Raw genomic sequence first — 12253 nt, 5'->3', positions numbered from 1 at the left:
CATGACTTAAAATCTTTGATTCTGACTTTATTGGCTCAGCTCTCGACACTTCACACAAGGCTGCATACTAGAGCCTCACTTGCTCAGAGGACAAGTCATCAGAAGTGAATCCAAAGCTTATGTTATTCTGAATATTTGTTTGTTTATTTTGACCGTGGATCTGGGGATCTCAACAAGTCTTCTCGTTACTTGTGTAAGGCTCTGTGAATCCTCTGGTAGAAAAGAGCCATGCGTCTGATAAGGCTGAGAACATTCTGCAAGAGAAATGAGAGAAAGCATTTACTCTGCTCAAGGAGATCCTGCAGGGAAATGTGTATCTTTTACAGGAGTGTGGGAGAAAGAGAAATAGGGAACTGGAGAGCAGAAATAGCAACCTCTGATCATTTTATCAGCCAAAGCCACTTTTGGCAGAGATGGTCATGATTAGTCATCTCCATGCAGATGCCTCTGCTTTATGCTTAGGTTTCAGATGTTCTGTGAGTGAAGACTTCTCTCTAGATGTCTGAAGTTCTTGAGATGAAGCATTTCCCGTAGTAACCTTCTGTTCTGAAAGCGAAAACAGTTTTTCTAGGGGCCAGGGAGGATAAATAACACAGGGAGAACCTGATGCTACATCCATGGGATGAGACTAAATAGGCTTTATTCCTTGTTAAAGAAAAGGAAAGAGCATCCAAATAGATACAGTGGAGCCATTCAAGAGGTCATGTTTTATATGCTGTGTGGTTCTGGAGACAGTACAGATGTGAAAACTGCTCAATAAACCCACCAAGCCTGCTGTCCCTCCATTGCCACTGGTCTCGGGACTGTTGATTGCACAAGAGGCCCCATAACCTAACACACATCCTACCTTGCCTTCTCCTTATTAAGACATCGCTAACCCTTGGTCAAGGCAGTGTTTCCTTTGCTGCAGTAGTTATAATAAAAACTCAGCTTTGTTTCATCAATGGTGTGTCTGGTGGCATTTCTGGGATAGTTGACACCAGGAAGCCTAAGATCAGAGCCATAATTGCACATTTAAGATATCCTGGAATCCTAAGTGTACTCTCCCTTTTGAGGAGATCATATCAACCCTACACATTTCAGCCATTGCTTTATGGCTCTGTATATGAATTTTCTCACGTCATCCGTGAAAATCTGGAATCCTTGTTGATGGTGGCTAGGAAGGGGTTATTATGGCTCCAGTGCCCAGGGAGAGTAGAAATACCAGTGAAGAAAGAAACAGGCTTTAAAGGACCAGGAGGAGTGAAGCCCCTCAGGGACCTATACCCTATGACATAAGACATAGAGATGAATTTCAGTTGAGCTACAATACCCTAAATGTCAAGCCAGCCTGCCCCATGCTGACTCCTAAGTGTTATCGTCCCACTTCCCTGCAGAAAAATAAAGACATTCCTTTGTGGTAATTCCATGAAGGACATGTGGCTCTCAGTCAATCTCAGCCTGAAGAGAAAGTACAAAGAGACGTTTAAACTTTGAGAAGGTTAAATTTTCCTGGAAGTGGTGAGTGGTCAGAAGATTCTACAAGATAAGAAATAGGACCTTCTTAATGCTGAAGGCTAGAAAGAGAAGATTGGAAAAAGCAATGTTTAATCTGAACAGGTCACTAATAATGGAACCTCAGGCATTTCGAGAGGTCACCACTTAACTCATTGTAGACCCAAGACCCAAGAAAAGGGTTGAGGCTGCCTCGGTGGAGGAGGTCAACCATGAAAGGCAGGTGCAAGAGGGGCTTTCCATGAATAACGTGCTGGAGCTCAGCAGCGTGCCAGGCTCCCCACTGGTCCAGCTTTGTTCATCTGTGGCCCCTGGAGGGGTTTAGATTCGTGACCACAGATTTAGGCAAAGAATCAGCCCTTGGCCATCTGTTGATTGGTCCCACCAGCAGGCATGATGCCTCTAGGTCGTTGTGGTCCACGCCCTTGGGGTCTCACCCAGGACACCGACCTAAGGGCTGCAATCCCATTGGGAGTTTTCTCACACTTTCCACATTGATTGAGGGCAGTGCCCCCTGCAAGTTGCCTGTCAGTTTGGTCTATAGACTTAGTAGCCATAAGATACTGCTAGGGTGGTGTTTCTTCTGGGGTCTGATCATTCTCATGTGTACACGCTGGTGAATGTGCTCTTTTTCATTTTATTTAGGTACATCAGTTCCTGCCTGGTGGTAAGTGATTGTGAATCCACCCCGACTCACAGAGCAGCCGTGCATCCCTCCCCCACTGGCCCCAGGACGCTGCTCTATGGCGTGTCCATATTGCAGTTACAACTGAACTCAGCAACTTACACATGGAACCACTTGTTTTTCCTTGTAGAAGATTTTCCCAAATACATAAACATGCTGCATGGTTTGAGATCTTTGCTTCCAAAGTGCAGTGCCAAATCGCTCATCACTGGCCATTCCTCTTGGAACTCAATGAAGAATCTTTAAAAGACATGGTGTATATGGGATTGTGTCATCTCTTTTTAATTTATCATTTATTACTGGTTCCTTATTCTCAGTAGCCACCATATACAGCTTGAGCAAGACATGATTGGTTACACTCTCCAAAAATTCTTGGGACATTCTTCCCTCAATATCAGAACATATACTAAGTGTTCAATAAAAATCAGCTAGTGCTAGTATGAATGACATTTAAGTCCTTCATCTATTCACTCAGTAACTCTGCACTGCACATCAACTATGCACAAGGCCCTGTGTTTACCAGTCAAAAGAAAAGGCATGTTTATTTCGAGTAGAATTAATCTAGTCCAGCTTTTGAGGTCGCAGGATATGGACAAATGCTCGGCGCAGGACAAGGCAAGTTTAGACATGTTGCATGAATGCCCAGAGCTTCCCCCCTGTGCATTTAATTCTGGAGTTATATACCAATAGATCAACTCTGGTTTTATCTGTGTTTATCCTGGAATTTAACCTATGAAGGGACTGGGCCACGCCTGGGGAAACAGGAAATGACACTGCTAACAATGTTACTACCAGATGATAATTGACACATTGCCCAAAGCCAGAAATAACGGTCCCTGCCCCCACACCATCAACCATATGCCCCCAATATTATCATTCTAAAAATTCCAGTAATAGCAACGTTAACTGAAATTTATCATTAAGTGTTATCTCCATGATGGATATTTCATGTATATATCTTATTCGATCTACAAAGACCCTGGTGAGAGATTATTTTTATTAAATGTGGGAGGAAAGAGAGGTTCAAAGAGATTGATTAACTTGTACAGAAGAAACTGTAAGTGAGCACTGGATATGGCCAGTCTCCAAATCATGAGCTCTTTATATAGAGATTTTGGTTTTTTGCAGGATTTTTCCACTTTTTGCCATTTTAGGTAATAAAATTCATATTTAAATAACTGAACTTCATACTACTAAGTCTTAGTTTTAATATTATAGCGAGAGGAACCTCTCCAAAAAAGAGAGCAAAACAAACAAAACCTTACCTAGTTTGGTGCTTCCTCATTAATTCTTATTTTATTTTCTATTATGGTTTCAAAGAGGGAAAATATATTTTCTAACCTTTTATTTACTAGTTTGGGTTTGCTACTGGCCCCTCCAGGTGTTACCTGCCCTCCCTTTTCCCTGTGTCTCTCTTGGGTCCCCCTCTGAGCTGCTGGAGGGGGCAGGCCACCTGCCACATGCTTCACACTTAATTGCTACATGTCCTCAGACTGGTTGAAGAATCACCAGGAACTGCAAAGGCAGACTGGAGTGTCCAAAGCCCTGCTCACATCTCTCTTCCCTGTGGCCAAAGTCAAGAGCAAGAGGAAAAAGTATGTAAAAAGCCCCGTCTTTGAAAACACAAAGACTCCCACTGAGGACTTATTTTTTCTCATTCGGAAAGTAGTGACCTTTCACTACCCTCGTAAAGAAGGGAGAAACGTTCTCTGCCCAGAGATATCCAAGGGGATCGGTACTGGTTACTAACTGAAATTTAAATACGGCATTCGCCCCTGCCATCCTAGCAATGCCACATGCCTCGGGACCTCCACGAAATGACCATGGGCAAGACAGCCCTAGACTTGACTTTACAGGACGATGCTGAGAACTCTCCAATAGAACATGCTTGAGATGAAACTTCTTAAGTAAGTGTTTCTGAAATACGTTTGGAGCAATATCCTTGTATACCCTCACTGATTTATCTAGATTCCTTCTTTGCCAATGTCAGAGCTTAGTGGCACAGACTTCCAAGACAGGGAGTATCATATACTCACTTCCCACTGGGAAGAGTAGCTTTTCCTATTATCTCTCCTTAAATTATACCCTTTAGGAGGCTGGAGGGTAGTGGGAGGAAAGCTCAAAGGGTCTAATCATGGGAGTGTTCTAATTCTAATTTCAATCAGCTATTATTTATGTGGCTGTGAAGGAAAACTAAAATTATTTAATCTTGTGGATAAACACCGATTTTTGAAACCATTTAACAATATTTAGCCTCATCAGCCTACATAAAAGAAATAATTTTGCATTCATAGTATCTAAGGCGCTAAAATACACTCAGGTTAAAGATACTATTTTTGAGCTAATCGCAAAGAATATGAACTATCAAAAATGTAATTCACATTTCAGTACATCTTATCGCCTATCTTCCTAACGGCTGCTTAAGGCAGAGTGATGTCCCCTTGGAAAGCAGATCTTCGATGCATGGCACCCACTTCCCGGGTCTATGTCACTGATTTACCTACTCATTCGTTGCTTTGACAAAGGTGAATTGAGGACCAAGAGCCAGGTATTTTGTTAGGCTTATTCATGTTTGTTTTCTAAATTCACATAGGCTACCATCATCACTTTCCAAAAGAGAAGACTGAGAATTATAGAATTTGAGTATAATTCCCCAGGAGTGCTTCAGTCACAAGATTTGAATTCTTTTTTTTAAAGATTTTATTTATTTATTTGAGAAAGAGAGAGAGAGCACAAGTGGGAGGGGCAGAGGGAGAAGGAGAGAGAGAAGCTCAAGCAGACTCCCTGCTGAGCACGGAGCCCGACACGGGGCTCGATCTCACCACCCTGAGATCATGAGCTGAGCCAAAACCAAGAGTCAGACACTCACGAGCCACCGAGGTGCCCCACAAGATTCAAATCTTGATGGTTGGCTCCCTTTGCCACCAAGTCCCGGCAACTCCAGCGTCCACTTACTCATTGCAGAGGGCAGACAATGGAGCGAGCACGCTGCTTATCCCTCTCTCTCCTCCTCATGCCACTCGCCTTTCTTCCCTTTGTCATTTCTCTCTCCTTTCCTCCATTGTTCCTTCTCTCTGTTGAAGCATCCATGAAATCGGTAACTCTTCAAAACTGAGCTGAATTTAGCCCTTTATGGGTCTTCCTTCCTGTTGGATTTTGTTTTTAGAAATACAAGTTTGCCCGAACGAGAGACCATTCCTGTTGATATTTTGCCTATGTGACGCAAAACGTCTCTACTTGTCGAAAGCCTTATTTTAAAATTCCGAGTCTGCTATATACTTGGGGATGCGCCCCTGAAGAGGAAAGGTTTGATCTAGAGGTACATTTTTGGCAGTTACCATCATAGCGACCGTGGTTTAAAAAAACATAAGAACGGGGGTGCCTGGCTGGCTCAGGCAGTGGAGGGTGTGACTCTTGATCTCGGGGTTGTGAGTCTGAACCCCACGTTGGGTGTAGAGATGACTTAAATCAATAAATAAATCTTTAAAACAAAACAAAACATGAGAACGAATGAGAAAGATACCGAGAGAGAGTGTATGCATTGAGAAAGCAGATGGCCGAGGCAAAAGATAACCAAAGAACCAACCAACCCAAATCAAGCAAACCCTAGGAGCAGCCTCACATAAATGGGAGGCAGAGGCCATGGAACCACATGGGAGCTGGAGGAGGGCAGGTGACATCAGAGAAAGTCTAGGGCTTGAGGAACCCCATGAAACACAGAGGAGGGGTACAAAGACTAGTATGTTAAATTTAAATTATCGAGGTCAACATTTAACCTAAATTGCTATCTTGAAGCGGCCCATCTGCCAACCACCAATGCTCGTAGACCCCAGATTCTAGCCTCCAGCCTCAGATCAGCCAAAGGAATCCAGCGCTCATGGGAGAGAAGCCGATCCTAAGCCTTAGGGCAAAAACAAAGTCAGGAGGGTTCTGCAACTTGTCACTGTCGTCAGAAAGCAAGAATATGTTTTAAATCTTAAAGGCAATTCTAAAGGGGATGAGAACTTTAATTAAAGGCTTTCACTGGCCCAGTTATGAAAATCTCGAGCATTTAAAAACCAGAGTACTCACGGTATGGTATGTGGTTAATTGAAATAAAGTGACTCTGTGAAAGACAATGAGGTAATTATATTCAGAGGAAAAAAATTGGATTCAAAAGGAAAGATATAATAGGGTATTTTTATTTAAGTGGGCACACACAGTACTTGTGCCCACACATACGTATGTGCATGTATGAATTTCATTTATTCTGTTAATCATACAGCTGCATATGTGTGTGTGACTAAACTGATTACATCAATTATATGGTGTTTTAGAATATGCTGGAATGCAAGTACAGTAATAAATTTTATAGTAATTGTAATCTTTATGTATTTGCTAGTAGAGTCTATTAAGTAATTTAAAAAGAACAGCCGTTTTAAAATGTCATTTCATTTCTCTGAAGACATTTAATGAATGGGCTACTGCATGTTCAAGAGCTTAAAATATTTTTAAGTCATGTATGTATGCATATATATATACACACACATTTGTATTTATATTTTTGTATATAATCTAGAGAGTCTGGATTAACAGAGGCCTGATTTAAGCAGGAAATTATCCACAGTGACGAAATAGGACTGAAAATATTCACCTGATGCACGGGGAGACAGGACAAAGCAGATTTAGTTGATCGCAGGTTAAAGATGAAGGCCCAGAAAGTGAGTGTCCTTGGAATGACCTTAGCCACTAAGACCCAAGAGGCAGGCAGAAATGTGGGCGCATCCCCGTGTGTGTTCACGGAACCATCTGGAAGCCAGTGGCCCTGATTGGAAGGAAGAACTTGAGAGTGATGCGAACACAGCCGAGTAGCAGATGGATTAATCTAATCGAGGGCCGAAGCGGTCTGCCATTCTGTGTCCAGGGCCTTGGGCTGTGAGATCCTCCACATGGAAACAAGGGTCTCTCTATTAACAGACATAAAGTCACTTATAAAGGCCTAGCAAGAAAGTCCAGGTGGTGAGAGTGTGTCTGCTCCTCGGATCCCCTGTCCCCGCTGAACATCTCCAGTCTCCAGGTCACCTCATCCCACTGAGGAGGGGGCTTCACCAGTGTTTGAAGAATAAATTTCAATTTGCTTGGGATCTCCATTTTCTGGAAATGTTAAAATTATATCCTTAGTAGCTCTTGAAACCCAAGAAAGCTTAGAATCAATAACGGAGGTGATAAATTCTATTACACCTGCATATTTTATTTTTCTGTTAAGATAAGGAATTGTGGAGACCATTTGTACTTGAAGTATTTAGAGTGGTGAAGATCATTTACCACATTATGTTACAGAACCAACCATTTTTCCCAGTTAGAATGCGATATGAAATCAATTTTTTTGCCTTGTGATTTTAAGTTGAAAAGTAAAAGAAATCTAGCTAAATACTAAGATTATATTGGAATGTTAAAGACAATTTGCTCATTTATTAAATATATTATGCTTGTTTAAATACATAAGATAGTTTTGCTTTTAAAATGACATCTGAACTGCGTAAAAAGAAAGCAGGTATTTTAAATTTACAAATACAGTTTAAAATATGCAAAGAAATTTAATTAACTGGTCTTTTAAAGAACCCCTTAAAATAAATGTTAAAATGTATTAGTTTTGGGGTAGCCTGGCTGGCTCAGTCATTAAGCGTCTGCCTTTGGCTCAGGTCGTGATTCCAGGGTCCTGGGATCGAGCCCCACATTGGGCTCCCTGCTCTTCGGGAAGCCTGCTTCTCTCTCTCCCACTCCCCCTGCTTGTGTTCCCGCTCTCGATGTCTCTCTCTCTCTCTCTGTCAAATAAATAAAAATAAAATCTTTTAAAAAAATGTATTAGTTTTGTACATAGGATATTAGGATTTGTCAGTTGTACTGAAAGACTTAAGGAAAATCTTGGGTTTGGGAATTTTGCTTTAATATTTTGATTATTGATTTGAAAGCAAGTGGCCACAGATGGTCTTTTCTCTGCATGAAAACCACCCTGAGGGCACCTGGGTGGCTCAGTCAGTTAAGCCTCTGACTCTTGGTTTCAGCTCCAGTCATGATATTGGGGTTGTGAGATTGAGCCCCACATCCAGCCCCAAGCTCAGCACAGAGTCTGCTTGAGATTCTCTCCCCCTCTCCCTCTGCCCGTCTCCCCGTGCTTTCTCTCTCTGTCTCTCACTCTCTCGCACTCTCGGTCTCTCTAAAATAAATAAATAAAATCCTTAAACACACACACACACACACACCCTGAAGGTAGCATTGCACACAGAGTGGACCCGGCGTCACTGAGTAGCTAGAGGACTTCGTGGGAGGGGCAGGGACCCGGGAGCCCATCCACTGAACCGCAGTCAGTACCAACACATCCTGGGTTTCCCCTCTCTCTGGAGTGAGCCTCATCGGACCAGGTGAATGGGGATAGGTGGAGGGCTTGGGATGGGAAAGCTACTAGCCTGGAGTGAGAAGGCTCAGAACTAAAGGTAAGAAGCCCTGAGCGGAACCCCTCACTCAGCACAGCCAGCTCTCACCAGCGTTCCCAAAAGGACCCAGGAAACAAGAGGGCCAGGGCGCACATCCGGGGGTAGGGACCCATGTGACTGCAGTCCCCCCCACCCTCGTTCTGTCTCAGATCACCAGAATGAGGAGGCGGAGACTCCTGGAGCCCCCTACCCAACTCAGCATCCTGGTGGCGATGAAGAGCATGGGATCTGAGTGGACCACATAGGCTCCCCTCAGGCTTCATCCCCAGAAACCAAGTGAACCTTGGGCAGCTAAAGAAAGAACCAAACCCATGGGTCTGTTGTGAAATTAAATGAAAAAAAAAATTTAATTATAAGCTGTTTGCATTAGTCCCTGGCACAAAGCGCTCAAAAGTTGGTGAAGCTAAAGGAGCGTGGAAGGGCCATGACCCAGGGAAGGAAGGATGGACTAGAGCACTTTCAAGCCCTTCCACCAGTATCTTGCACCCAGGCATCTCCATGGCACCTGCTTCATGCTGCTCTTAGAGCTTCCCCGGTTAGGTGCCGCCCTCTCAGTGACCCCATGAAATGGGCGCTCCCTCCATCTCCATAGCAAAGACGAGAAGCCAGGCTCAGAGAGGTTGAGTGGGCTGCCTGAGATCACACTGGCAGCAGGTAGTTAAGGGAAAGTCATGCCTTGACTGGGCAGCTCCAAAGTGCCCATTCTCCACCACTACATTCCCCCCGCCCCAAGCCGTGTGAATTAGCACTTCCTCCTCCCAGCAACCCCATGAGCTGGGTACCAGTGTGGTCCCCAATGTGTGCACGAAGGACCTGAAGCAGGAAGAGGTTAACTGGTTTCCAGGAGGAGAGAACTTCCCCTGAGCTTACCATTACCGATGCTAACCCCACCCGCAGGAAGAAGGACCCGCATTTACCGTGAAGCATCATGTAACAGGCACCATTCTAGCCACTTTGCCTATCATAGATAAAATATTAACTTGCCACATCTTTTTAGTTACTCCCGGCACAGATTCTGTTATGACTTCCCTTGATGTCTGAGGCCACCCGAGCACAAACATTGGAAGTGGCTGCTGTGGGTCATACCGGTGGTGAGGGGCAGACCGAGACTTCACCCCAGGGCAGGCTGGCTTTAGACCATCCCTCAAAACCCCTGTGCCCCCCCACACACACACTAACCCATAATCACACAAGATACAATATTGAGCTATGTTCTTAACCACTATTCTAGGTGTTAAAAGTTGAATCATGGGGCACCTGGGTGGCTCAGTCGGTTAAGCATCTGACTTCAGCTAAATCATGATCTATGGGTCCTGGGATCGAGTCCCACATCGGGCTCTCTGCTCAGCGGGGAGTCTCCTTCTCCCTTTCCCTCTGCCGCTCCCCCTGCATGTTCTCTCTCTCTCTCTCTCTCCAATAAATCAATAAGATCTCTTTTCTTAAAGATTTGTATTGATTTATTGGAGAGAGAGAGAGAACAAGCAGTGGGGAGGGGCAGAGGAAGAGAGAGAGAAGCAGACTCCCCTCTGAGCAGGGAGCCTGACATGGAGCTCAATCCCAAGACCCCGAGATCATGACCTGAGCTGAAGGCAACGGCTTAACTGACTGAGCCACCCAGGCGCCCCTAAATAAATAAAATACATATTTTTAAAAAGTTAAATCATGAATTCCTCCAAACATAAAAATTTAGGATCTGCACTCTTCAACCCACACGTGTCCTATAGGGGGGTGCTTTAAATGGCTTCTGGAGCCACTTTGCACAATTCCTCACACCAGGAGAAACCTCAGCCAACACTAATGAGTTTGACACCAGCATTTGTGGGAGGTGGATTTGCTGTTTCTTTTTCCTATTAAAATGGAGTCTTCCCTGAACAGGCTGAGGCCCGGCAGCGATGAGAGCTAACATCCCCAGGGTTGTCAGTTTTAGTCAATAAAAGTACCAGAGCTCAGTTACATGTGAATTTCAGATAAACAACAAAAAATGGTTAGCATAAGTATGTCCCAGATTGCAGTCCATCCTGTATCTTATCTGGTGACTGTTTTTAATCTAAGTGTATCCCACATCACGTTGTGTGTCCTATCCTTTATCTGGTCACCCTGCCTCGGAGCACGAGGACAGAAATTTCACACAGAGTGAGGTGAGGGCTGCCACTTACTTCTTGAATTTTGTGTCAGAAATGGAGTTTGGCAACACAAGAGTCTCCTAAGTATATTATTTCTACCTCAAGACCATCTGACTTGCTCTGTTGGTCAACTTTATGCCACATTCCTGTTCTGCCAATTACAGAAAACAAACCTACAGAAGCTTCTATCCCCAGAGAGAGCAGGTGCATGCAGGATCAGGGGAGAAACTCATTTGTTGTCAGCCTGATTGGCTAGAAATGCCCCCGCCACCTTAGATTCTTCTTTCCTGTGTAGCAATAGTAAAATACACTAATTAAAATACTTAGAACCCTCGTCCTGCATGGTTCATCGTGCAAAATCAGTTCTTTAGAAACAGGGCTAGTTGTTCATGAAATGAACTACCTTTGAGGAAGTGAATTTTTCCTGATAAGATACCTTACACTTCCTAGTAATAATTATAATTCCCATTATAATTATTCACTTGGTTGTGTGAACAGAACTATCCTATTATGTAAATTGTGTGCAATTGCTTAATAACATAAAAGAAGTTTTAATCCATCTGTTTTTCAGAGTAGAAATGACCTGATCTAAATATTTCTTTTTGACACAGGTGAATTTTCCTCAGCTAAGAATCAGGAAGAAGTAGCACTTTGAAAAAGCTCACTGAACAAATGTGATTTTAAGTGGGCTTCACCAAATATATCTTGGGATAAAAACAGTGTCTGTCTTTTAGTCCCGTATGATTTAATGAAATTCATGCACCACTGCTTTGTTATAAATTAGAGATTAGTGTCATTTTTGGGTTTGGCTTAAAATACAAGGTGCCAAAGATGAATTAACTTTACACATGTTCGGAGAAATTGTATTAGGTTCACCCAAGTAGAACAAAAGGGAGGTAGTTATTAAGGAAGGAAAAGGATAAAATCGGAGACAGAAGGGATCTGAAAGAAGCAGTGATCTGTTTGGTTGTTACAGGCAAGGAAGCTTGCAGAAAACACTTATGAGGGCGCCTGGGTGGCTCAGTAGTTAAGCGTCTGTCTTCGGCTCAGGTCATGGTCCCAGGGTCCTGGGATCAAGCCCCGCATCGGGCTCCCTGCTTGGTAGGAAGCCTGCTTCTCCCTCCCCCACTCCCCCTGCTTGTGTTCCCTCTCTCGCTGTCTCTCTCGCTGTCAAATAAATAAATAAAATCTTAAAAAAAAAGAAAACACTTATGAATTCACACCTCCAGAGGAAGCCCCACCAGGCTCAGGGTCTGATGATACTGTGGATCATTAGCCAGGGCTGAGCATTTCAAGAGCTTCCACAGTCCGAGGGATCAAAGGAGGAACAACAGGCCACTTCATAGATTCTCCTTTTCCTACCTTCTCAAGTTCGCATGCATAGAGCGGTCAGACCAGAAATTCGAATCAGGACTCCAGGTTAAGCCCGTTGAACCGGAGAGTATGTTCACTGAAGGGCGTAGATCCTCCCAGCCCCG

The sequence above is a fragment of the Halichoerus grypus genome, chromosome 13, assembly GCF_964656455.1.
Source record: "Halichoerus grypus chromosome 13, mHalGry1.hap1.1, whole genome shotgun sequence".
Taxonomy (NCBI): Eukaryota; Metazoa; Chordata; class Mammalia; order Carnivora; family Phocidae; genus Halichoerus; species Halichoerus grypus.
The sequence above is the reverse complement of the archived record's forward strand: the minus strand, read 5'-3'. Positions refer to the sequence as shown.